This window comes from Phacochoerus africanus, chromosome 5, assembly GCF_016906955.1.
Source record: "Phacochoerus africanus isolate WHEZ1 chromosome 5, ROS_Pafr_v1, whole genome shotgun sequence".
Classification (NCBI taxonomy): Eukaryota; Metazoa; Chordata; class Mammalia; order Artiodactyla; family Suidae; genus Phacochoerus; species Phacochoerus africanus.
The window spans coordinates 30,523,510-30,547,896 of NC_062548.1; positions in this window are offsets into that span (position 1 = coordinate 30,523,510).

The following is a 24,387-nucleotide window of genomic DNA, read 5'->3' on the forward strand; positions in this document are numbered from 1 at the left end:
CCTTGTCCATATGCGATGGTAGTAGCTGATTTGCTTTGAAATTAGGTTGTTCTAAAGTTATCACTAAAATTAGTTTTCATTTCCTAAGTAAACAACAGCTGGCAGTACATTTGGGGGTGGAGACCAGTGAGCTGGGGAGAAGAGAAGAATCATCAGAAGTTTTGCATTTGCCAAGGGAGGAGCGGCACGTATTGGGGGGCTGAGGGGGCGTAGGTGTTCCAGACCCCACCGGCCAAGTGTCTGCTTAATCAGTAAGAAGTAAGAAACCTCACTGTCATCCGAGGTCCTTCCCTTCCTCTCATCCCCCTCATTCATTCAACCGCTGAATCCTGTTACAGCTCAGAAAGAGCCCTTGATTCTGGCACCTTGTCTCCCTCATCCTTGTGAGGGCTGGGATGGAGAAGGCTAGCTGTCCCTCCTGACTAATCTCACCTTCCTTCCCGAAGGCATGGCCAACCAGAATGAAGACTACATTTCCCAGCCTCCTTTGCTTCAGGTGTGGCCATGTGACTGAGTTCCAACCTATGACGTGGGAGCAGAGGTAATGTATGCAGTTTCCAGTTTGTGCTCTTAAAGGCGAGGAGCTTGTCTTCCACTCACCTTCCCTCTTCCTCTCTCTAGCTGGAATGTAGCTATGCAGGCAGGTTTTTGAACCCTAAGGTGGAAGCTGTGTTGAGAATGCAAAACAAGATGGAAGAAGCCCAACAATAAAAAAGTACAACTTAATTTAATTTTAAAAGAGAGAGAGAAAAAAAAAAAAAAAAAGGCAGCAGCAGCCCAAGTCCCACAATCCCAGCCCTAAACCTCCAACATGGACTGTTATGTGAGAGAGAAACAAACATCTTATTCTAAGTTCGCTTTGTTACAGCAGCCTAAGCATCTCACTCTCTCAGCAGTTACATTATTACTCCCAAATGTATCTGCTGCTTCAAATCTCTCACCTTTCTCTCCATCTCCTGGAGTTACTGCCAGCAGCAGCAGCAGCAGCAGCAGCAGCAGCAGCAGCAGCATCCTAAAAGGCAAACTGATCATGTCACACCCCTGTAATAACAAAACGTGTTGGTTCCCAATGAAGATTGTTTTTCTTTCTTTCTTTCTTTGTTTTTTTGGGTTTTTTGTTTTAATTTGCTTTTTAGGACTGCACCCTTGGCAAATGGAGGTTCCTAGGCTAGGGGACGAATAGGAGCTGTAGCTGCCGGCCTATGCCACAGCCACAGCAATGTGGGATCTGAGCCACATCTACGACCTACCCCACAGCTCACGGCAACACCAGATCCTTAACCCGCTGAGTGAGGCCAGGGATTGAACCAGCAACCTCAGGGTTACTAGTCAGATTCGTTCCTGCTTCTCCACAATGGGAACTTCCCAAATTAAAATTCTTATACTTGGCTTCCATGGGCCTCAGAACTCTAGCCCAAGCTGCTTTTTCTTTTCTTTCTTTTTTTGGCCTTATTTTTATTTTATTTTATTTTTTTAGGGGGGCGGGATGCTGCACCTGAGGCATATGGAGGTTCCCAGGCTAGGTGTCAAATTGGAGCTGCAGCTGCTAGCCTCCACCACAGCCACAGCAACTTGGGATCTGAGCCACATCTGCAACTTACACCACAGCTCACCCCAATGCTGGAGGATCCTTAACCCACTGAGTGAGACCAGGGATCGAGCCTGCATCTTCATGGGTACTAATCAGGTCATAATCCACTGAGGCACAACAGGAACTCCCTTATCCAGCCTTTCCATAACTGCTCCAAGATCAACAGCTGTGTTAAGGCATCGAGAGGCTGAAGGACTAGGCTTGGCTGCTCTGTGAACTGACTGCCCTTGGCACTGGGGCTTGAAAGATGACTTAGTCATCTCAGAACAAAAAACAATCCATATCTTGTAAATCAACTCTACTCAATAAAACTTTTCAAAAAAAAAAAAAATCCCAGGGGCAAAAACAAACAAAGAAAAAACAATTCATTGTATTCGAGCCCAACACAACCTCTCAGCCTGGTCACCTCCTAGAGATCCAGCACCCACCACAGGCTGGTGTCTGTGCATCAGCAGAGGACTAGCCAGCTGGCTAAAGAGAGGCCCAGTGCCCCTGAAGTAGTATACACGTGATAGTGCACCTAGTGGTTGAGGGCACAGCTCCTGGAGTTGAAGTCCTAGCAGAGGAATTCCTGTCATGGTGCAGTGGTGACAAATCTGACTAGGAACCAGGAGGTTGCCGGTTCAATCCCTGGCCTCGCTCAGTGGGTTAAGCATCCGGCATTGCCATGAGCTGTGGGGTAGGTCGTAGATGTGGCTCAGATCCCACATTGCTGTGGCTGTGGCGTAGGCCGGCATCTGCAGCTCTGATTCAAACCCTAGCTTGGCTACCTCCATATGCCATGGGTGTGGCCCTAAAAAAAAAAAAAAGTCCTAGCAAAGGTTAACCAACTGTGCCTACAAGCCAAATCTGTCCTGTTAAAGTGTTTTTGTAAATAAAGTTTATTGGGACACAGCCATGCCCATTCTTGTGCATATTCTCTGTGACTGAATTCCTGCTAAAGACTATTGGGTAATCCTGCAGATGCTTGACCCAAAACTTTAAAATATTTTCCATTGGGCCCTTTATGGAAAAGATTCGATGACCCCTGAACTAGAGGATTTCTTAATTAAATAGACTTCATGTCCCTCATCTGACACAAGAGAGAATACAGCCTTTTTTTGTCGCAAGATTTTGTTGAGTGAGCCACAACTGATCAAACACAGTCCCTTTAATCTCCTGTAAGCGTGTGATCAGCTATAATGTTATAGCCCATGGAGTTCCCATTGTGGGCTCAGCAATAGCAAATCCAACTAGTATCTATGAGGTTTGATCCCTGGCCTCCCTCAGTGGGTTAAGGATCTGGCATTGCTGTAGCTGTGGTGTAGGCTGGCGGCTACAACTCTGATTTGACCCCTAGCCTGGGGAATTTATAGCCAGTAATGAAATTAACCCCAACTAAGATTTTTGTTTTTTTCCTAGCTAGTCTCATATCTAAATTAGCAATCTTATTTCTTTTCTTTTCTTTCTTTTCTTTTTCTTTTTTAGGGCCGCACCTGCAGCATATGGAAGTTCCTGGGCTAGGGGTCGAACTGAAGTCACAGCTGGGGCTTACACCACAGCTGCAGCAATACCGGATCCAAGCTGCATCTGTAACTGATGCTGCAGCAATGCCTGATCCTTAACCCACTGAGCGAGGCCAGGGATTGAACACCCACATCCTCGTGGAGGCAACATGGGGTCCCTAACCTGCTGAGCCACAAAGGGAACCCAGAAATCTTATTTCTTGAATTTTTTCCATGACTGATAAATTTTTGTCCCTCAGATACCCTTCAAACCAACTTTTTTAGTTTCTGGCTGGTAGTGATTTAAATAAACACAGAGGGGCTTTCCCATCGTGGGTCAGCAGAAATGAATCTGACTAGAATCCATGAAGACACAGGTTCGATCCCTGGCCTAATTCAGTGAGCTAAGGATCCGGTGTTGCTGTGCCTGTGGTGTAGGCCAGCAGCTACAGCTCTGCTTTGACCCCTAGGCTGGGAACCTCCATGTGCCGTGAGTGTGGCCCTGAAAAGACCAAAAAAAAAAAAAGAAAGAACGAAAAAAATAAACATTGACCCCTGCTAATGAGCAAGCGTGCATTTATGACTGCCAACAGCAAGGTTCTCTGGCTAAAATGGTCCAGAGAGTTGACTTAAAAAACGTTGATGCCAAAGGTGTCTCCAGACAGCATGGGTCAGCAGACCCAGGCGAGTCTTGGGAATCTCTTTTTTTTTTTCTTTTTACCGCCATACCTGCGGCATATGGAAGTTCCCAGACTAGGGGTCAAATCCAAGCTGCAGCTGCTGCAGCAACATGAGATGGGAGCCACGTCTGCGACCTACACCACAGCTCACGGCAACGCCGCATCCTTAACCCACTGAATGAGGCCAGGAATCGAACCCGCATATTCTAGGATGCTAGTCTCCTTCGTTTCTGCTGAGCCACGACGGGAACTCCTGCCACTCCGTTTTAAATAAAGACATCCTCTTCCCACGGAGACGTGCTTGACATGCATGGGTATGTGCAGAAGCAAATTCTGAAATTTTCTGTAATACATAAGTGATCCATCTGGGATGCAAGAGAGCTGATCAAGGAAGCTGACTTTTTTACATGATGAGCTTCAAAACTATTTGAAATTATAACCATAAATTCATAAGATTTATAATCACATTTTTAAAATCAGTTGACCTAGAGAGCCCTTCCTACAGCCTTTCCTTGCCCCACCAAGGGGCACATGCTGAGATGGACTTTCCAGTTGAAGTGTGGCTAAAATTGGGCTCTTGCCTGTGCTGGAGAACCTAGGGTAATTGCCGAACCTTCTGGACATGGCCACAAGAGGGCGCACTGAAGTAGCCAAACTCGCTAAGGAACCAGGCGAGCCCATGGGAACCATCACGAACCCAAAGCCATCTTATTTTCAAAAGGCTGATAGAGGTCCCCACCGGGGCTTCACAGTCGGTCCCCTCGTAAGTAAATGAACATAATTGCCATTTAATTTCTTCCAATTGCATCGACAATTAAAGAGAAATTACTCCCCTTGCCTTTTCTTTTCTTTTTTCTTTTGCAATAGGCTCCTGGTAATTTCAACAATTTAATGAAGTCCTTTGTGCGGAAGCAATTGAATTTCAATGACTTTCTCCCTGGAGCTTGCCTGGTAGGTAGAATCTGCCTTCTCCGCCTACTTGTGATTTACTGGGAATCTGCCAACATCTTAATGCATCACCTTGCCTGGGCTATCTGAAGATAAATAGCCTCTTTCCTCCGAACTTATAAAGATGTCTCTCTGGCCGGCAAGATTCACTTTTTCAAGTCCAAAAGGTAGACAATAGAAAGATTTTCCCTTGGCAGGCCCCTCCCTTTCTCCCTAACAATGGCTTCCACTGGTTATTGCCTCTCTAAGTCATTTATTCTTTTGATTTCAGATCTGCAACCCTTTTAGTGATACCCATTATCTACCCCAAGGGATGGAAATGAGTACCATCTGGTCCACCCTTTATTCCTCCCTTCTAGGCCTCTGGGAAAGGAGTGGACCAAAAAATGTTCTACTGGTTCACAATCACCAAAAGACCATTAATGAATGAAGGGATAAACGAAATGTGGTCTGTCCTTACAGTGGAATATTATTCAGCCATAAAAAGGAATGAACTCCATAAAAAGGAGTTCCCTGGTGGCCTAGTGGTTAAGGATTCATCATTATTATGGCTGGTGGCTCAGGTTCGATCCCTGGCCCAGAAACTTCTGCATACCGTGGGCATGGCCAAAAAAGGATTCATTCATTTATTTATTGAATTTTTAAAAATATGAATAAAATAAAACAAAGTGCTGATTATTTTTTTAAAAAAGAAATGAAGTCCCAATATCTACTACATCATGGATAAATCTCAAAAACCTCAGGCTGAGTGAAAGAGGCCAGACACGTATTGTATGACTTCATTTATACAAAATGTCCAGGGAGTTCCCACCATGGTGCAGTGGAAACAAATCCAACTGGGAACCATGAGGTTATGGGTTCGATTCCAGGCCTCACTCAGTCGGTTCAGGATCTGGAGTTGCCATGAGCTGTGGTGGTAAGTCGCAGATGCGGCTCAGATCTGGCATTGCTGTGGCTGTGGCTGTGGCCGGCAGCTGTAGCTCCAATTCGACCCCTAGCCTGGGAACCTTATATGCTGTGGATGTGGCCCTAAAAAGACCAAAAAAAAAAGACCTTGTCCCCAGAGATCCCCCTTGTGGCACAGCAGAAACAAATCCGACTAGGAACCACGAGGTTGGGAGTTCTTTTTTTTTTCTTTTTTTTTCTTTTTTTTTTGTCTTTTTGTTGTTGTTGCTATTTCTTGGGCCGCTCCCTCGGCATATGGAGGTTCCCAGGCTAGGGGTCCAATCAGAGCTGTAGCCGCCAGCCTACACCAGAGCCACAGCAACGTGGGATCCGAGCCGCGTCTGCAACCTACACCACAGCTCACGGCAACGCGGGATCGTTAACCCACTGAGCAAGGGCAGGGACCGAACCCGCAACCTCATGGTTCCTAGTCGGATTCGTTAACCACTGCGCCACGACAGGAACTCCGAGGTTGGGAGTTCTATCTCTGGCCTTGCTCAGCGGGTTAAGGATCCGGAGTTGCCGTGAGCTGTGGTATAGGTAGCAGACGAGGCTCGGACCCTGCATTGCTGTGGCTGTGGCGTAGGCCGGCAGCTGTAGCTCCAATCTGACCCCTAGCCTGGGAACTTCCAGATGCCAAGGGTGTGGCCCTAAAAAGCAAAAGAAAAACATTTCAGAATTTTATCATAACCAGGATGAACTAATAGCAAGCTGGGCTATCTCCTCCTGGAATGCATTAGTGAAGCTCCTCCAGAGCAACAGAAACCACAAGATACGGTATTCGATATATCTGATATATACGTAAGAGTGAACACGATAAGGAATTGGCTCACATATAGAGAGAGAGGCTGAAGAAGTCCAGATCCGTAGTCACGAGGATGGAGACCCAGGAGAGCCCCCGAGGGGTGATGTCGTTTTAGTCTGAGTCCAAAGCCCTGGGCACCAGGAGGACCAATGCCGTGGGTTCCAGGCCAAGTCCCAATCCAAAGACAGAAGACTGATGTCCCAGCTGGAAGGCAGTCAGGTGGTCTCATCCAGAGACACCAGCACAGACACACCCAGAAGCATGTTTGACCAATTGTCTGAGCACCCCAGTGGCCCAGTCGAGTTGATACACGAAATTAATCATTACAAGGTAGAAACCCGGCTCAAGGAGGCCTAGGAAATTCAAACTCAATTCTCCTTCAGCCACCTGGGTTCTTGTGCTGGATTGATATGGTGCTAGGTCATAAGGACTATGAAAGCTTTGTGAATACTTTGCTGACTGAGACCCCCCTCTAGGAATCCCCTAAATCAGGGACCATCATGATTCTCTATAAGTTTTATTAAAATGTCCTTGTTGGAGTTCCTGTCGTGGTGCAGCGGAAACAAATCTGACTAGGAACCACGAGGTTGGGGGTTCGATCCCTGGCCTCGCTCAGTGGGTTAAGGATCCGACATTGCCACGAGCTATGGTGTAGGTTGAAGACAAGGCTCGGATCCGGCGTTGCTGTGGCTGTAGCCTAGGTCAGTGGCTACAGCCCTGATTCAACCCCTAGCCTGGGAACCTCCATATGCTGCAGGTGAGGCCCTAAAAAGACAAAAAGAAAAAAAGAAAAAGAAAAAAAGAAATGCAGAATCACAAGGGCAGCCCCAGACCTACTGATTCAGAATCTGCATTTTAACAAGAACTTCCAAGTGAGGGTTTTTTTGTTTGTTTGTTTGTTTTAAAAATTGAGATGTAATTCACCTAAGTTCCTTATTTTTTATTATTATTATTATTATTTTGGCATCACCCACAACATATAGAGGTTCCCAGGCCAGGGATCAAATTCGAGGCAAAGCTGCAACCTATGCCACAGCTGCAGCAACATCGGATCCTTAACGGACTGAGCTAGGCTGGGGATTGAACCTGAGCTGCCACAAAGACAACACCAGATCCCCAGATCCCTAACCCCTTGCACGGCCACAGGAGCTAAGTTCACTGTTTCAAAAATGTACAATTCTTGTATATTTGCAAAGATGCACATTCATTACCACTAATTCCAGAATATTTTCCTGTCCCCAAACATCATTCCCACTTTTTTTTTTTTTTAATCATTTTGCCTTTTCCACGGTCGCTTTTGCAGCATATGGAGATTCCCAGGCTAGGGGTAGAATCGGAACCGTAGCCACCAGCCTACGCAACAGCCACAGCAACTTGGGATCCGAGCTGCATCTGCAACCTACACCACAGCTCTCGGCAATGCCGGATCCTCAACCCACTGAGCAAGGCCACAACCTCATGGTTCCTAGTCGGATTCGTTAACCACTGCGCCACGATGGGAACTCCCATTCCCACATTTGTGAATAGCTAAACATGGATCTACAAATATCTTTTATAAACTTGCTTTCAATTCTTTGAAAGAATTGAAATTCAGAATTTCAGAATTCTGAAATTTTACTTCAGAATTTCAGAAGTAAAATTTCTGGCTCATATGGTTTATTTTTCTTTAAATTTTTTCTTTTTTTTTGAGGAACCAATACACTGTTTTCCATAGTGGCTGCACCATTTCACATTCCTGCTCTCAATGCACAGGTCTAACAATTTCTCTACATGCCCGCCAACACCTGCTGTTTTCTGTTTTTGCTTGTTTGTTTGTTTTCTGATACTGATATTGTAATGAGGTGATATCTTATTAAGGTTTGATTTGGGTTGCCTTAATGATTAGTGATGTTGAGCATCTTTTCATGTGCTTATTGGCCATGTGTATATCTTCTTTAGAGAAATGTCTATTCAAGTCCTTTGTCCATTCTTTTTTTCTTCTTAGGGCCACATCTGTGGTAGATGGAAGTTCCCAGGCCAGGAGTCAATTCAGAGCTGTAGCTCCTAGCCTACACCACAGCCACAGATCCAAGCTGCGTCAGCAACCTACACTGAAGCTCACGGCAATGCTGGATCCTTAACCCACTGAGACAGGCCAGAGAACAAATCCACATCCTCATGGATAGTAGTGGGGTTCATTATCGCTAAGTCATAACGGGAACTCTGTCAAGTTCTCTGTCCCTTTTTGAATTGGGTTGTTTTGTTGGTGTTGAGTTTTTGTTTGTTTGTTTGTTTGTTGTCTTTTTAAGGCCACATCCACAGCATATGGAGGTTCCCAGGCTAGGGGTCTAATCGGAGCTATTGCTGCTGGCCTACACCAGAGCCACTGCAACGCAGGATACGAGCCTTGGCTTCGACCTACCCCACAGCTCACGGCAATGCCGGATCCTGAACCCACTGAGCGAGGCCAGGGATTGAACCCACAACCTCATGGGTCCCAGTCAGATTCGTTTCTGCTGTGCCACGACGGGAACTCCCAAACCTCTTTTTCGTCTTCAACGCATTTATTTATTTATTTCGGCTGCACCCGTGGCATGCACAAGTTCCCAGGCCAGGGAAAGTGGCATTGTAATTGCCTATTTAGTTATCTGTTTTCCCCACTAAACTTCAAGCTCGATGATCATGGGAACCATATCGTTCTTGTCCCTCTCAGTGTTCACTGTACCGCAAGCCCTTGACCCAGGCTCTGGCATAGAACAGATAATCGCAAAATATGTTCCCACCGAGGCTCAATGGTAACAAACACGACTAATATCCATGGGAATTCGGGTTCGATCCCTGGCCTCGCTCAATGCGTTAAGGATCTGGCGTTGCCGTGAGCTGTGGTGTAGGTTGCAGAGGCAGCTCAGATCCTGCACTGCTGTGGCTGTAGCATAGGCCAGCAGCTGTAGTTCCAAATCGAGTCCCAGCCTGGGAACTTCCACATGTTGTGGGTGTGACCCTAAAAAAAAAGACCAAAAGAAAACATGAAGCACTGTGACATTAAGAAATATACTGGATCTTTGTGCACAGAGCTCCTAAAATCCCTGGACTCTCCTGAGTGATAGGAATGTTTTTTTGTTTTTTTGTTTTTTTGTTTTGTCTTTTTAGGGCCACACCTGCAGCATCTGGAGGTTCCCAGGCCAGGGGTTGAATCGGACCTGCAGCTGCCGGCCACAGGCACAGCCACAGCCACACAGGATCGGAGCCATATATTTGACCTACACCACAGCTCACGGCAATGCCAGATCCTTAACCCACTGAGGGCAGAGATTAAACCTGCATCCTCATGGATGCTAGTCACATTCATTTCTGCTGCACCATGACGGGAACTCCTGGATTTTTTTGTGGTTGTTTTTCTTTTTTTGATCCTCAGTTGGTTGAAGCCAAGCATTTGGAACCCATGGAAACTGTATGAGGTTAGAGGGAGGGGAGGAGGAGCTGGAGATGAGCTGTAGAAAGACTTTAACGTCGAGATTGAGATTCTGTGAGTTTGTGGATTGGTGAATACATGGAGGTGCTGAGAGGGTGCCTTGCCCAGAGAGGGCAGGAATGTTCTGGGCTGCCCTGCCCTCAGATCTCACCTATGCTTCTCTTCCATGCCTGAGTTTTATCTTTCATAATAAACTGGGGAATAAATGAAGTGGATTCCTGAGTTCTGTGAGCCATTCTTGCAAACTATGCAATTTGAGGAGGAAGTTATGAGAAGCCCCCAGTCTGTAGCCAGTCAGTTAGCCACGTGGGTGGCCCAGGACTTGTGGCTGGCATCGGAAGTAGAAGCAGTCGCATGGGACCGAGCCCTTACGGGATCTGATGCTAGCTCTGGGTAGTGTTAGAATTGAATTGTATTGTTGGACACCCAGCTGGTGTCAGAGAATCAGAAAATGTGCTGGAAAAAACTCCATACAGCCAGGCGTGTGGCAGGCGTTTGGCAAATACAGCCATTTTCATCACCATTATTATCAGCTCCCTACTCCAACTTTGGCAAACTTCTGCAGAAGCATCTGAGCATTTTCTTTTTGTCTTTGCTTCTGCAATTTCAATCAATTTAGACCCCTGTATCTCTGGTTAATGAACCAGGGATAATGATTGAAACTGGGCCCGGATCTTAAGATGGCTCTTTGAACTTTTCTGAAATTGCCTACTGCCACACCACCTTCGGAAGGAAACTGCACCAGAATGACAACATCAAAGCAAAGAAATTCATAATCATTTACTGATCAAAAAGTAAAGGATAAAAATGCATCTTGAGATTAAAGCAGTTTTCTGAATATAGAAAAGGAGCTTGAGGTAGGGAGAGCATGTGCAGCTAATTTACTCGATGTTTCCTTCCCATCCTTGGCTGCTAAAGATTAAAGTTGGTTTTGAAGGTAGGACACAAACACTGGGAGGAAATTCAGCATGAAGCTTTCTGGAGACAGCTATAGAGTCTGTGCAGCCATCAACTTGAAGATCCCTGGGGTAGGAGCAGAGAAGCAGAGATTTCATTCGTTTCAAGGCTGGATCAAGTCCTTATATGCAGCATATAAAACAAAAACAAAAAAAAACCTGTGTGTTCTCCTGAGGTGATGCACTCTGATCTGAGAGACCACATCTGAAGTGTTTTTGCTTCAAAACGATTAGCCTGAATCCAATCAAGAACTAACTTCCAGTGTGTCAGAAAGACAGGGGAGGAAGTTACCATCAGGAAGAAGCATGCAAATTCAGAAAGGTGGACATTTTTCAAGACAACTAGGTTGAGGCTTTTAAAAGTCAACAGGAGTTCCCACTGGGGCACAGTGGGTTAAAATTTGGCATTGCCATGACTGTGGCATAGGTTGTAGCTGTGGTGCTAGTTTGATTCCTGGTCTGAGAACTTCCACATGCCAGCCAATAAATAATTAAATAAATGTATGTCATCCACTTCAGAAAGCTCATTGTTAGTACAAAGAATTGCCGCTAGTTTTTTCATGTTGATTTTCTACCCCCCAACTTTACTGAATGTATTAATTCTAATAGTTTTGGGGTGGAGTCTTTAGGGTTTTCTTCATATAGAACCAAGAACCGGAGTTCCTATCGTGGCTCAGCAGAAATGAATCCAACTAGGAACCATGAGGTTGCGGGTTCGATCCCTGGCCTCGCTCAGTGGGTTGAGGATCCAACGTTGCCGTGAGCTGTGGTGTAGATCACAGATGTGGCTCGGATCTGGCATTGCTGTGGCTGTGGTGTAGGCCAGCAGTTGCAGCTCCAATTTGACCCCTAGCCTGGGAACCTCCATATGCCTCAGGTGCGGCCCTAAAAAGCAAAAAAAAAAAAAAAAAATCCAAATAATTTGGGGCATTCCCCTCTTTCACCTCTAGCTCAGAAGTCGGGTATATAATCCAGCCCTGTTACAACTCTTTTCTTTTATCCACATTTATTTGCTCAACAAATACTAACATTTCAGTACCTGCAAAGTGCCAGGCATTGTATTTGGTTTTTGAGATGACAAACATTCAAAACTAAAATTCCTGCCCTCAAGGAATTTACACCACGGAGGGGAGGGAGGGGACTGACCTGCCGATCTCCTCCTCTTATAATGAGCCCAGAATAATCGATCAGGTGACAGGAGGGGATCCTGGCAGATCTTGGCACCTGCAGATCTTGGCACCTGGGACAAGGCCTCGTGACTCACTGAGGACTGAAGAGGAGGAGCCACCAGCCAAGTGAGCCCAGGGAGGAAGGGAGGGAGGAATGCTTGGCAGAGGCATCGATGGCAGGGCCCAGCAGGGAGGGCAGAGTCCTATTGCGTGCTCATGGTTACCGTGTAGGCTATACCAGAGTTACAGCCAAGAAGGCGGGCAGGTCTGGGCAGCTTCCAGAAAATTCTCTTCTTTTATGTTTGTTTCTTTATGTATTTATTTATTTAAAAAATTTTTTCTTTTTGTCTTTTTTACGGCCACACGCATGGCATCTGGAGGTTCCCAGGATAGGGGTCCAATCCGAGCTGTAGCCACCAGCCACAGCCACAACCACAGCCACAGCCACAGCCACAGCAACGCGGGATCCGAGCTGCATCTATGTATGATCTACACCACAGCTCATGATAACCGTGGATCCTTAACCCACTGAGCGAGGCCAGGGATCAAACCCGCAACCTCATGGTTCCTAGTCAGATTTGCTAACCACTGAGCCACGACGGGAACTCCTATTTAATTTTTTTTTTTTTTTTTTTTTGGCTGTACCCTCAGCATGTGGAAATTCCCAGGCCAGGATGGAACCCACACCCCAGCAGCGGCCTGAGCTGCTGCAGTGACAATGCAGATCCTTAAGCCCAGTGCACCAAAAGAGAATTCCCTCTTCTCTTTGTTTTTGTTTGGTTGGTTGGTTGGTTTTGCTTTTTAGGGCCGCACCTGAGGCATATGGAGGTTCCCAGGCTAGGGGTCAAATGGGAGCTGCAGCTGCCTGCCTATACCACAGCCACAGCAACATAAGATCTGAGCCGCGTCTGTGACCTACACCACAGCTCACAGCAGCGCCGGATCCTTAACCCACTGAGTGAGGCCGGGGATCAAACCCTCATCCTCATGGGTACAGATGGGTTTGTTTCTTCCAAGCCACAGCAGGAACTCTTCTTTGGTTTAGACTTTAACCTGATGGTGACCGGGAAGCTGCTATGCCCGGGTGTCTCCCAGTCAGAAACGGGCTGTTCAGGGGAGTGTCCCCCGGCTGTTTTGGAGGAGACCAGACTGAAAGCAGCTAGACCAGTTCTGGGCTGTTGCTGCAATGATGGCCTGACCCAGGACTGGAGCCAGGAGAAGGGGTGGATTCAGCAGGCATTCTGGAGTAGAACCAACAGGACTTACCAATGGGTTATAGGCTGGGGAGAATGAAAAGGAGGAGGTAGCCTGACTCCCATGTTCCAGGCACTCAGGTGAAGAGCTGAGCAAGGGAGGGAGGACACAGCAGGGGTGGGACACATCGAGTCCCAGGGACCTGTGGATGTCCAGGCAGAGGTGGCAGGTGGCTGCTGTGCGGGCAGGTCTGGAGTTCTAAAGAGAATGCGGAGCTGGGATAAGAGCAGAGAGTGTGCTGTAGGCGTGAGTGTCCCAGCAGGGACTGTGAAAGGACCACACGGGCGATGTGCCTTCACACCATTAACAGTTACTGACCAGACACCCTCTGTGTGCCAGGCCCTTCCCGGGGGATGGAGGTTCACCAAGACCATCCAAAGGAAAACATAAAGAAGCTATATCTTCAGAGTTTGCAAGGGAGTCAGCCCCTTTTGCCTTTTGGTAAAGACCCAGAGGTAGGCAGGGGAGTGAGAAAGCTTTATGGTTAAAAAAAAAAAAAAAAAAAAGAGAGAGGCTGGGGAACTCAAGTTCCCATTGTGGCTCATCGGGTTAAAAACCTGACTAGTACCCATTGAGGATGCAGGTTCGACCCCTGGCCTCGCTGAGAGATAAGGACCCAGCGTTGCTATAGGATCCTGTGGCATAGGCTGGCAGCTGCAGCTCCAATTTGACCCCTGCCCAGGAACTTCCATATGCCATGTGCTGCCCTTAAAAAAAAAAAAAAAAAAGGGAGTTCCTGCTGTGGCTCAGCAGTAATGAACCCAACTAGTATCCTCAAGGACACGGGTTCAATCCCCAGCCTTGCTCAGTGGGTTAAGGATCTGACGTTGTCCTGAGCTGTGGTATAGGTCGCAGATGTGGCTGGCATTGCTGTGGCTGTGGGGTAGGCCGGCAGCTACATCTCTGATTGGACCCCTAGCCTGGGAACTTCCATATGCCACAGGTGCAGCTCTAAAAAGACAAAAAAAAAAAAAACTTTAATAAAAAGGGAGATGGGGAAGGAGCCAAGTGTCTCTGATTGGAGGCTGCCGACACAGGGATGCTGGAGGGGAGCTGACTGAAGCAGGACATCCTGTGTGATTGGTTAGGCATGCACATTCAGCTTTCTCTGGTTGGTCCCTCTAGTTTAGAAGGGGGGACACAAATTAGGGAACCTGTCAGTGATGAATCAAGTCCTGGTCATTTGGGGCTGATTGCTACAAGGGTTATTATTTGGCTTCCTGGGCTGGTTGCTAGAGATAGTGGTCTGACTATCTCCAAGTCTGACTTAGAGAGAGCAGGATGGTTTCACAGGCCAGTCACCGGAGATAATGGTTGGTCTCCTGGGCTGGTTGCTATAGATTATGTCAGTTCTATTTTTATACGTGGGCCAGTCACTGTCTGTTTGTACATTCAGTCTCTCAAGGTACAGCAGTGAACATACCTGCAGTCCTGGCCCTCATGGCCCTTGCATTCAAGGGAGTGAGATGGGTATTTTGCAAGCAACCAAATGCATTGTCAAGGCCCTTTCAACCAGGTCTCAGTCCTTTTACTGTCTTATCAACTGCCTCTTTTTTTTTTTTTTTGTCTTTTTGCCACTTCTTGGGCTTCTTCCCCTGGCATATGGAGGTTCCCAGGCTAGGGGCCCAATCGGAGCTGTAGCCACCAGCCTATGCCAGAGCCACAGCAACGCGGGATCCGAGCCACGTCTGCGTTTTCAGGGACAATCCTGGATGTAGCACATTCTTGCATCCGGTCCCCATATGAGAATTCTTTCTTCTTCCACCACATCTCACCACCCCTGTGGTTCGAATGGAGCTCTTCCTCTCTTTGCATAAGAACCAGGGTAGCTAACCTGTCTCTGCAGAATGGACTCATGGGCTTCTCCTGAGGCAAAGGGCAGACCTTCTATTGTCCAGACTTGGCGGACTGTGTGCAGCTCACCCGGGTGCCAACTTTCACCTTCCCCAGCAGCCTCACCTCTCTGAGGACGAGGCCACCACCCTCTCTTCTAGAGGGGCGACAGCTGGCCTGCAGCATGGCGAAGGAGTCCACACGGAGTGGACTAACTAAAGAGCTGGCAAGTCTTGGGGCCTGGGGCGGGAGCCACAGGCTGGCTGTAATTGGTGAAGCGTCCTCTGCAGGTGGCAAAGAGGGCCAGCCCACCCAGCTTCCAAACACTGGTAATTTATGCTTGTTTAAATGAGGATGAAGGCCTCCCCTTGGTGACACATCTGTGTGTTCCAGCTGCTCTTCCCTAGCCTACAGGCAGTGGCTCTCAAGGTGTAATCCCAAAACCATCAGCATCAATAGCGCTCTGTTAGCAAAACAAATTCTCTGTCAGGCCCCACCCAGACCCACTGAAACCCTGTAGGGTAGGATCCTGAAAGCTGTAGGTGGGTTTTTTTCTTTCTTTCTTTCTTCTTCCTTCTCTTCTTCTTTCTTTCTTTCTTTCTTTCTTTCTTTCTTTCTTTCTTTCTTTCTTTCTTTCTTTCTTTCTTTCTTTCTTTCTTTCTTTCTTTTTCTTTTTTTTTTCCTTTCCTTTTTCTTAGGGCCACACCTGCAGCATATGGAAGTTCCCAGGCTAGGGGTCGAATCAGAGCTGCAGCTGCCGGCCTACGCCAGAGCCACAGCAACATGGGATCTGAGCCACGTCTGAGACCTAAACCACAGCTCACAGCAACGCTGGATCCTTAACCCACTGAGCAGGCCAGGGATCAAACCCACATCTTCATGGATCCTAGTTGTGTTCGTTACCGCCGAACCACCACAGAAACTCCAAGCTGTACATCTTAACAAACCCTCCGGCTGACCCTGATGTAAACGAATATTTGAGAACCACTCTCTCCCCTAGGGCAGTGCTTCTCAAATTGTGCTAGAATTTCTGGGGAAGCTTCAAAAAATCCTAATGCCCAGGCTTCACCCACACTAAATAAGTCAGAATCCAGCTTGGGACCCAAGCATCAGGAGTTCTTAAAGATCCCCCAGGCGGGAGTTCCCATCGTAGGCTCAGCAGAAATGAATCTGACTAGCATCCATGAGGTCACAGGTTCGATTCCCTTGCCTCCTCAGTGGGTTAAGGATCCAGCCGTACAAACAAACAATACCCCCAGGTAATTCGAATGGGGAAGTGAGTGTAAAAAACTCTGCTCTATTCTAGGGCCTCACTGCGCCAGACTGTGATCGCCAGACCTGCAGCCTCCGCTGACATCACTCAGATGCTTTTTTTTTTGTCTTTTTAGCTATTTCTTGGGCCGCTCCTGCGGCATATGGAGGTTCCCAGGCTAGGGGTCGAATCGGAGCTGTAGCCACCAGGCCTACGCCAGAGCCACAGCAATGCGGGATCCGAGCCGCATCTGAACCTACACCACAGCTCACGGCAACGCCGGATCCTTCACCCACTGAGCAAGGGCAGGGACCGAACCCGAAACCTCATGGTTCCTAGTCGGATTCGTTAACCACTGCGCCACGACGGGAACTCCCTCACTCAGATGCTTATCAGAAATAGCAGAATCTGGAGTTCCCTTCACGGCTTGGCAGTAACAACCGGAATAGGATCCATGAGGATGCAGGTTCGATCCCTGGCCTGTCTTAGTGAGTTAAAGAGCCGACGTTGCTGTGGCTCTGGCATAGGCCGGCGGCTTCAGCTCCGTTTAGACCCCTAACCTGGGAGCCTCCATATGCCGTGGAAGTGGCCCTAAAATAGCAAAAAAAAAAAAAAGAAAGAAAGAAAGAAAGAAATGCAGACTCTCAGGCCCCGGCCCCCACCTGCTGAATCAGTCTGCACTTCAACAGGATCCCAAGTGACTCATAAGCACATTCACATGTGACAAGCACTGGCCTGGGGTCCAAAAAACACAATCGGAAGTGGGTGTTGGACACTTACGGACCTAACAGATCAATGATTTACTGAACCAGGGTCCAGAGGTTGCTGCTTTTGTGTTTCTGGTTCTCCGACAAGCACTCCCCCTCCCTCACCAATGGATGCTCCGCCTGGGAGGAGGGGAGCGCGACTGAGGACAGGGAGATAAATTCAAAGAGCACCTCCAGGGGAACCTGCAGAGTAAGGGAGGAAGAAGCACTTAAATGACCATATTCTATGCCATATTCTAGATATATTCTGTTCATCATCTTATTAATTCCTACACTGTTTAATTACTGCTGCCAGGAAGAGTTGTTATGAAACCAATTGTTTCTTACTCTCCCCACCCCACCCTCCAATTTCTTATTTCATTATGTCTCAACATCTCACCAGATCACAAATTTAGAAAGTGAAACCAAGCCTGACTCAGAATTGGAATAAATATTAACCTGGATTTACTATTTCCTTAAAGAAGTTGAAAGAGGTCCAGATTAAAATAGGCCAACGTGGTGACCAAAGGCAACAGAAATTTGCAATATTTTTTTAACCTACGAGATTTTTTTTTTTTTTTTTACTAACAATGCATATTTTCCTCATTTCGAAAGTGAAGTGTGGCTGTACATGCATCTCTACATAGGTGTGTGTGTGTGTGTTGTCTGGACAAACAGGGATTTTCAGGATGACTGTATCTGGGCAGGGGGTCTGGAAAGAGCCCATGGCTGGGAGCGAGGACACCAGGATCCCTCCCGGCAAGTCACTTTGCTGTGCTTTGTTTCCTTGCTTCTACAATAAGGGGCTTTACATTTCAGGTGTAAATTCAGATACCTAAAGAGGCCTAGGTAAAAATCTAAGAGTTCCCTGGTGGCCCCATGGTTAAGGACCTAGTGTTGTCACTGCTGTGGATCGGGTTTGACTCCTGTCCCAGGAACATCTGCCTGTGGCAGGCCTGCCCCCTGACCCAAAAAAATCTAAATGGGGTAAAGGCAGCCAGTAATCAGCCTTTCTCATTATTCTGAAAAAATGTGAGCCCGATGCTTCCAGATTTCAAAGGAAACAAACAAAAAACCTGGATTTTTGTTGGAGTTCCTGTCGTGGTACAGTGCAACAAATCCAACTAGGAACCATGAAATTGCCAGTTCAATCCCTGGCTTTGCTCATTGGGTTAAGGATCTGGCATTGCCATGAGCTGTGGTGTAGGTCACAAACGCGGTTTGGAACTTGCATTGCTGTGCCTGTGGTGTAGTCCAGCAGCTGTAGCTCTGATTGGACCCCTAGCCTGGGAACTTCCATATGCCATGGGTGTGGCCCTAAAAAAGAGAAAAAAAAAATCTGGATTTTTTTTTTTTGCAATTTCTCAGTTTTTGAATATTGGGAACTATATACCTTTTTCTCAGAATTTGGAAATCACACGAAGCCTCCTGAGCCCACCATTCACCTGGGGCTAGCCAGGTAATGACCTTAAGACACAGGAATATTCCCAGACTCTTTTAAAAAAAAAAACAAAAACATTGTTTTAAATTAAGGTATAGTTGATTGGCTATGTGTGCCAATTTCTACTGTACAGGAAAGTGACCCAGTCTTACATGTATATACATTCCCTTTCTCATATTATCATCCATCACGGTCTATCCTAAGAGATTGGATATAGTTCCCTGTGCTGTACAGCAGGATGTCATTGCTTATCCGTGCTAAATGAAATAACAGGCCTCTTTAAGAATTCCAGTTCTATCCCTTTAATGAATTTGTTGGGCTTTGTGTAGTCGTATCTATGTTCCTAGTTTATTCTTTCAATTAATATTTGAGTACCTGTTATGAGGCAGAAGGCACAGTTGATTAAAAAAGGGGTGGTGGCCGAATCTGGGTTGAGGATCTGGCGTCACTACAGCTGCTGTGCAAGTTGCAGCTGTAGCACAGGTTTGATCCTTGGCCCTGGAAATTCCACATGCTGCAGGTGCGCAAAAAAAAAAGAGAGAGAGAGACTGGATTTCTACTTTTAGGTGAGCAAATAGGAGAGGTAAACGAGATACCTCAGTAAATAAAAAGGCTCTGTGAATATACACTTTTTGATAAGTCCAAGGAAAGACAGTTCTGGTTCTTTAGCCAAAGAGTCTTTCTGGGGCTTGGTATTTTCATCTGTGAAATGAGGAGAATGACACCTCCCTGTCAAGGCTGTGTGGAGATTAGAATTCTGTCTAGAGTGTGCCAGGCACATAGTAGGTGCTCAGTAAATAATGCTATCTAGCGCTACTACTTTTTCCTTTTTTTCTTTTTTTTCTTGTCTTTACAGAGCTGCACCCATAGCATATGGAGGTTCCCAGGCTAGGGGTCAAATCCGAGCTCTAGCTGCAACACAGCAACATCAGATCTGAACCACATCTGTGACCTACACCACAGCTCACGGCAACGCTGGATCCTTCACCCACTCAGTGAGGCCAGGAATCAAACCTGCATCCTCATGGATACTAGTCGGGTTTGTTACCACTGAGCCACAATGGGAACTCCTAGTGCTACTACTTTTATTGCTACGTGAAAAACTCTTTGGAGTTAGGGCTTATGTCTGATTAAAATCATGTAACGGCAATTTTTTTTCTTTTTACGGCCTTACCTGTGGCATATGGAGGTTCCCAGGCCAGGGGCCAGATCAGAGGTGCAGCTGAGACCTAAGCCGCAGCCTGACAACACTGGATCCAAGCCACATCTGCGACCTACACCATGGCTTATGGCAACGCCAGATTCTTAACCCACTGAGCAAGGCCAGGGATCAAAGCTGCATCCTCATGGAGACTACATTGGGTTCTCAACCTGCTGAGCCATAGCAGGAACTCCAGTAATGGCAATTCTTTTTTTGTATTTTTGTCTTTTTAGGGCTGCACCTGCGGCATGTGGAAGTTCCCAGGCCAGGGGTCAAATCAGAGCTGCAGCTTCTGGCCTACACCACAGCTAAAGCAAAGCTATACCACAGCCCACAGCAACACAAGGCCAGGGGTTGAACCCGAATTCTCATGGATATTGGTCAGGTTTGTTACCACTGAGCCACAATGGGAATTCCGGTGATGGAATTTTTTTTTTTTTTGCTTTTTGCTTTTTAGGGCCACACCCACAGCATATGGAAGTTCCCAGACTACGGGTCAAATTGGAGCTACAGCTGCAGGCTTACCCCACAGCCATAGCAACACAGGATCCGAGCATCGTCTATGACCTATACCACAGCTCACAGCAATGTCGAATCCTTAATCCACTTGAGGCAGGAGGTAGATGGACTCTTAGAGAGACATTTACAACCCGCCACCTGTCTATACTCCAAGACAGAAATGACAACAGGCACGAGGCACATAACTGGTCCTTGTCCTCTGTGGACTCGTTAAACAATGGTGATGACAGGATCAGAAGAGGGGCTGAGCCCTGCCTGAGCAAAAGACCAAGAGGTCACATCCTCCCCATCTTCAGGGTCAGGGAGACCCCAACCGACACATGCGCAGAGAGACCCCTCTGGGTCAGAAGGGGTGGGGCTCCAGACCATAATAAGTCTAGATAACCTTCCCGCCATGCTCTGCTCTGGAATCCGTCTTGGCCCAAAGATGTGCATGCAGATCTGGGGAGTGGAAGAACTTTACTGTATAAGTAATTTAAATCACATCTCTGGAGTTCCCGTCATGGCTCAGTGGTTAACGAATCTGACTAGGAACCATGAAGTTGCAGGTTCGATCCCTGGCCTTGCTCAGTGGGTTAAGGATCCGACACTGCCGTGAGCTATGGTGTAAGCTGCAGATGAGGCTCAGATTCCGCGTTGCTGTGGCTGTGGCGTAGGCCAGCATCTACAGCTCTGACTGGACCCCTAGCCTGGGAACCTCCATATGCCGCAGGATCGGCCCTAGAAAAGCCAAAAAGCCAAAAATAAAAAATAAAATAAATAAATCACGTCTCTGGCTCACTCCTCAATAAGTGGGATTCCTGCACCCTCATTTCCCCTTTGGGTGTGTATTACTGCTTTACTTCTGCCTTAGATAAATAGACGAATACTCTGCATTTCTGTGCTCTCCCACTTGTTGTACTGTGTTTCTAACAATAGATTTTTACTGTTTTTACAATCTTGCCTCCTTGAAAACGTCTTGCTTTCAACAGGGGCAAAAATCAGGGCAATTCTACTTCTAGCCTCTAGCTGGTCTAGTGGCCAGGATTCCTGGTTTTCCTTTCACCCAGGCTGCCCAGGTTCGATCCATGAGCAGAGAATTAGAATCTTGCTTCAAGCCATCACCCACTGCTGCCTCTCTGAAATCACACTGAGCAAGGCCAGGAATCAAACCCACGCCCCCCTGATACTAGTCGGGTTCTTTACCACTGAGCCGGGACAGAAACTCCCAGCAATTCCTAACTTGGAAGCCGCAGATCGTGATGCAGTGTATATCTTCGTGTTTGTTTTCCCATGGAGACAGCATCCATTGGTTACTTCCCTAAGCAACCCCCCAAAAAGCCTATTTAAACTATAGGATGGCCTAAATATTGCAGAATTGCCATTTAAAAAAAAAAATCAGAAGACAGCACTGGCACCATGCGAATACAACAGAAGCTCTTTTGGATTCTTTTGAACAGTGTTAAAATCCTTTTGCTTGTTTTGAGTGGTGCTTGAAATTCAAAGGCAGGTTTAATTAGAAGACCAAGAGCAAAGAGTTGCATACTTGATGATTCTGAAGGGGGCTTCTAGGGATGTTTAAGGGCCTTTCAGATGGATGCTTCTATGTTTTTTTTTTTGGGGGTTTTTTTTGTCTTTTTTTGCTATTTCTTGGGCCGCTCCCGCGGCATATGGAGGTTCCCAGGCTAGGGGTCGAATCGGAGCTGTAGCCACCGGCCTACGCCAGAACCACAGCAACGCAGGATCCGAGCGTGTCTGCACCTACACCACAGCTCACGGCAATGCCGGATCATTAACCCACTGAGCAAGGGCAGGGACCGAACCCGCCACCTCATGGTTCCTAGTCGGATTCATTAACCACTGCCCCACGACGGGAACTCCTCTATGTTTTTTTTAACGGTGTTTAATTGCACTTAAAAACATATGACTTTCCTTTTTCTTGAGCCAATTATCTCCAATGTTGTTTTCAAACTTCCCTCTTAAAGCGCCATCTTTAGGCTGATGGCTCTCAATTTGGTATCTCTAGGCCACTTTCTCTCGTATATCCAGCTTTTGGTTTGGCAGATCTACGTGAAGATCTCATACAAATCTTAGGTTTGGACATGGTCAAACCAGAACTCTCGACCCAAATGTACATCCTCCCAAGACTTGCCCACATTAATCAATGGCGTTGCCATATGCCAGCTGTTCATGTCAAATCCTGGGAAATATTCTTGCTTTTCTTATTCCCATCACACCCCAACATCCAATCCCTCAAGCAGTCCTGTGTACTTTGACTCCAGTAATTCCATGGTATTATATAAAAAATGGGATCACTTCTCATCATGCACACTGTGTATGTCAAATCAAGCTACCGTTAGAGTTTCCCCTACGGCACAACGAGATCAGAGGTTCAATCCCTGCCCTGCATGTGATGGGTTAAAGGAGCCGGTGTTTGCACAACTGTGGCATAGGTCACAACTGTGGCATAGGCTCAGATCTGATCCCTCGCCCAGGAACTCCATATGCCACAGGGTGGCAGACAAAACCAAACCAAACCAAACCAAACACCCCCAAAAAGCCACCAGGTGAACAATGCCGGGGATTGAACCAGAATCCTCATGGATACTAGTTGGATTCTTAACCTGTTGAGCCGTAACAGGGACTCTGAGAGAGAGTGATCTTCTAAAAGCACAAATGACATCTCTTTTTTTGCTCAAAGAGCTCCAAATGCTTTTCATTGCAAGAAGAATAAAACCCAGACCTGTTATCATGCCCCTCAAGTCTCTATGTGATCTATTTTCCCCCACACTGGCCTTACTAGCAACTTGCATGTCTTCTGCTAGTAAGTTCTTTCCTGGCACCCCCATCATTGTCTCTTCCTCAAAAAGGCCTTCCCTGACCATCTATGGCAGAGACGTCAAGCTGTTCTCCCCCTTTCCAAAGAAATGGAGACTTCTTTTTTCAGCTGAGTCCTTAATTAGCTGCTTATGTCTACATGACCAAGTTCTGTCCAATGCAATATCACCAGAAATCTAATGTGACAGTATCTAAGAACTATTCTTTTCTGTTTGTTTGTTTGTCTTTTGTCTTTTTAGGGCGGCACCCACGGCATATGGAGATTCCCAGGCTAGGGGTCCAATCGGAGCTGTAGCTGCCGGCCTACACCACAGCCACAGCAACATGGGATCCTTAACCCACTGAGCAAGGCCAGGGATCAAACCTGAAACCTCATGGTTCCTAGTCGGATTTGTTAACCACCGAGCCACGACAGGACCTCCTCTAAGAACAATTCTTAAAAGTTCATTGTATATATCTTTTTCTTTTTTTTCTCCCCTTTTATTCATTCTACTGGCTGGAATGTGTCTTGGTGGCTGGAGCTGGAGCATCCACCTCAGACTATGTGGTAACCCTGGAAATGGAAGCCAATCACATCAGAGCAACGGAATAGAAGGAGCCCGGATCGTTGAGGACTTCATGGAGCAGAACTGCCATAAAGTCCAAAATTTCTTGCTCCTGGGCTTCTATTTGAGAAAGAAACATTCATTTTGTTGAAGTCACAGTTATTTTGGATCCTGTTACCAACTTAATTCTAACAGATAGACTACTCTGGCTAAGGCACCCCTCTTTCCTATTTATCTGCATTTTTTCTTCAAAGCATTTAATGTCTAAAATTACCCTCTATAGTTTATTTATATTTTTCTTTCTCTTATTAGGGCTGCACCTGAGGCTTATGGAAGTTCCCAGACTAGGGGTCAAATCCGAGCTGCAGCTGCTGGCCTATACCACAGCCACAGCAACACGGAATCCAAGCCATGGCTGCAGCCTACAGCACAGCTCGAAGCAATATAAGATCCTTAACCCACTGATCAAGGGCAAGGATCGAACCTACATTCTCGCAGACACTATGTTGGGTCTTACTTAACCCACTGAGCCACAGTGGGAACTCCAGTTATTTATACTATTATTTATATTTTTATTATTTGTGCTCCTCCCTCTGGAATATAAACTCTTTGAGGCCAGGGAGTATCTGATGTTCAGTGCTACATCCCTATCTTCTGCAAGAGTGCCTGGCACATTATAGGTGCCTAATAAATATTTGTGGAATTAATCAGTGGGTGAACACCTACTACGTGCTAATGAAACCAACACCA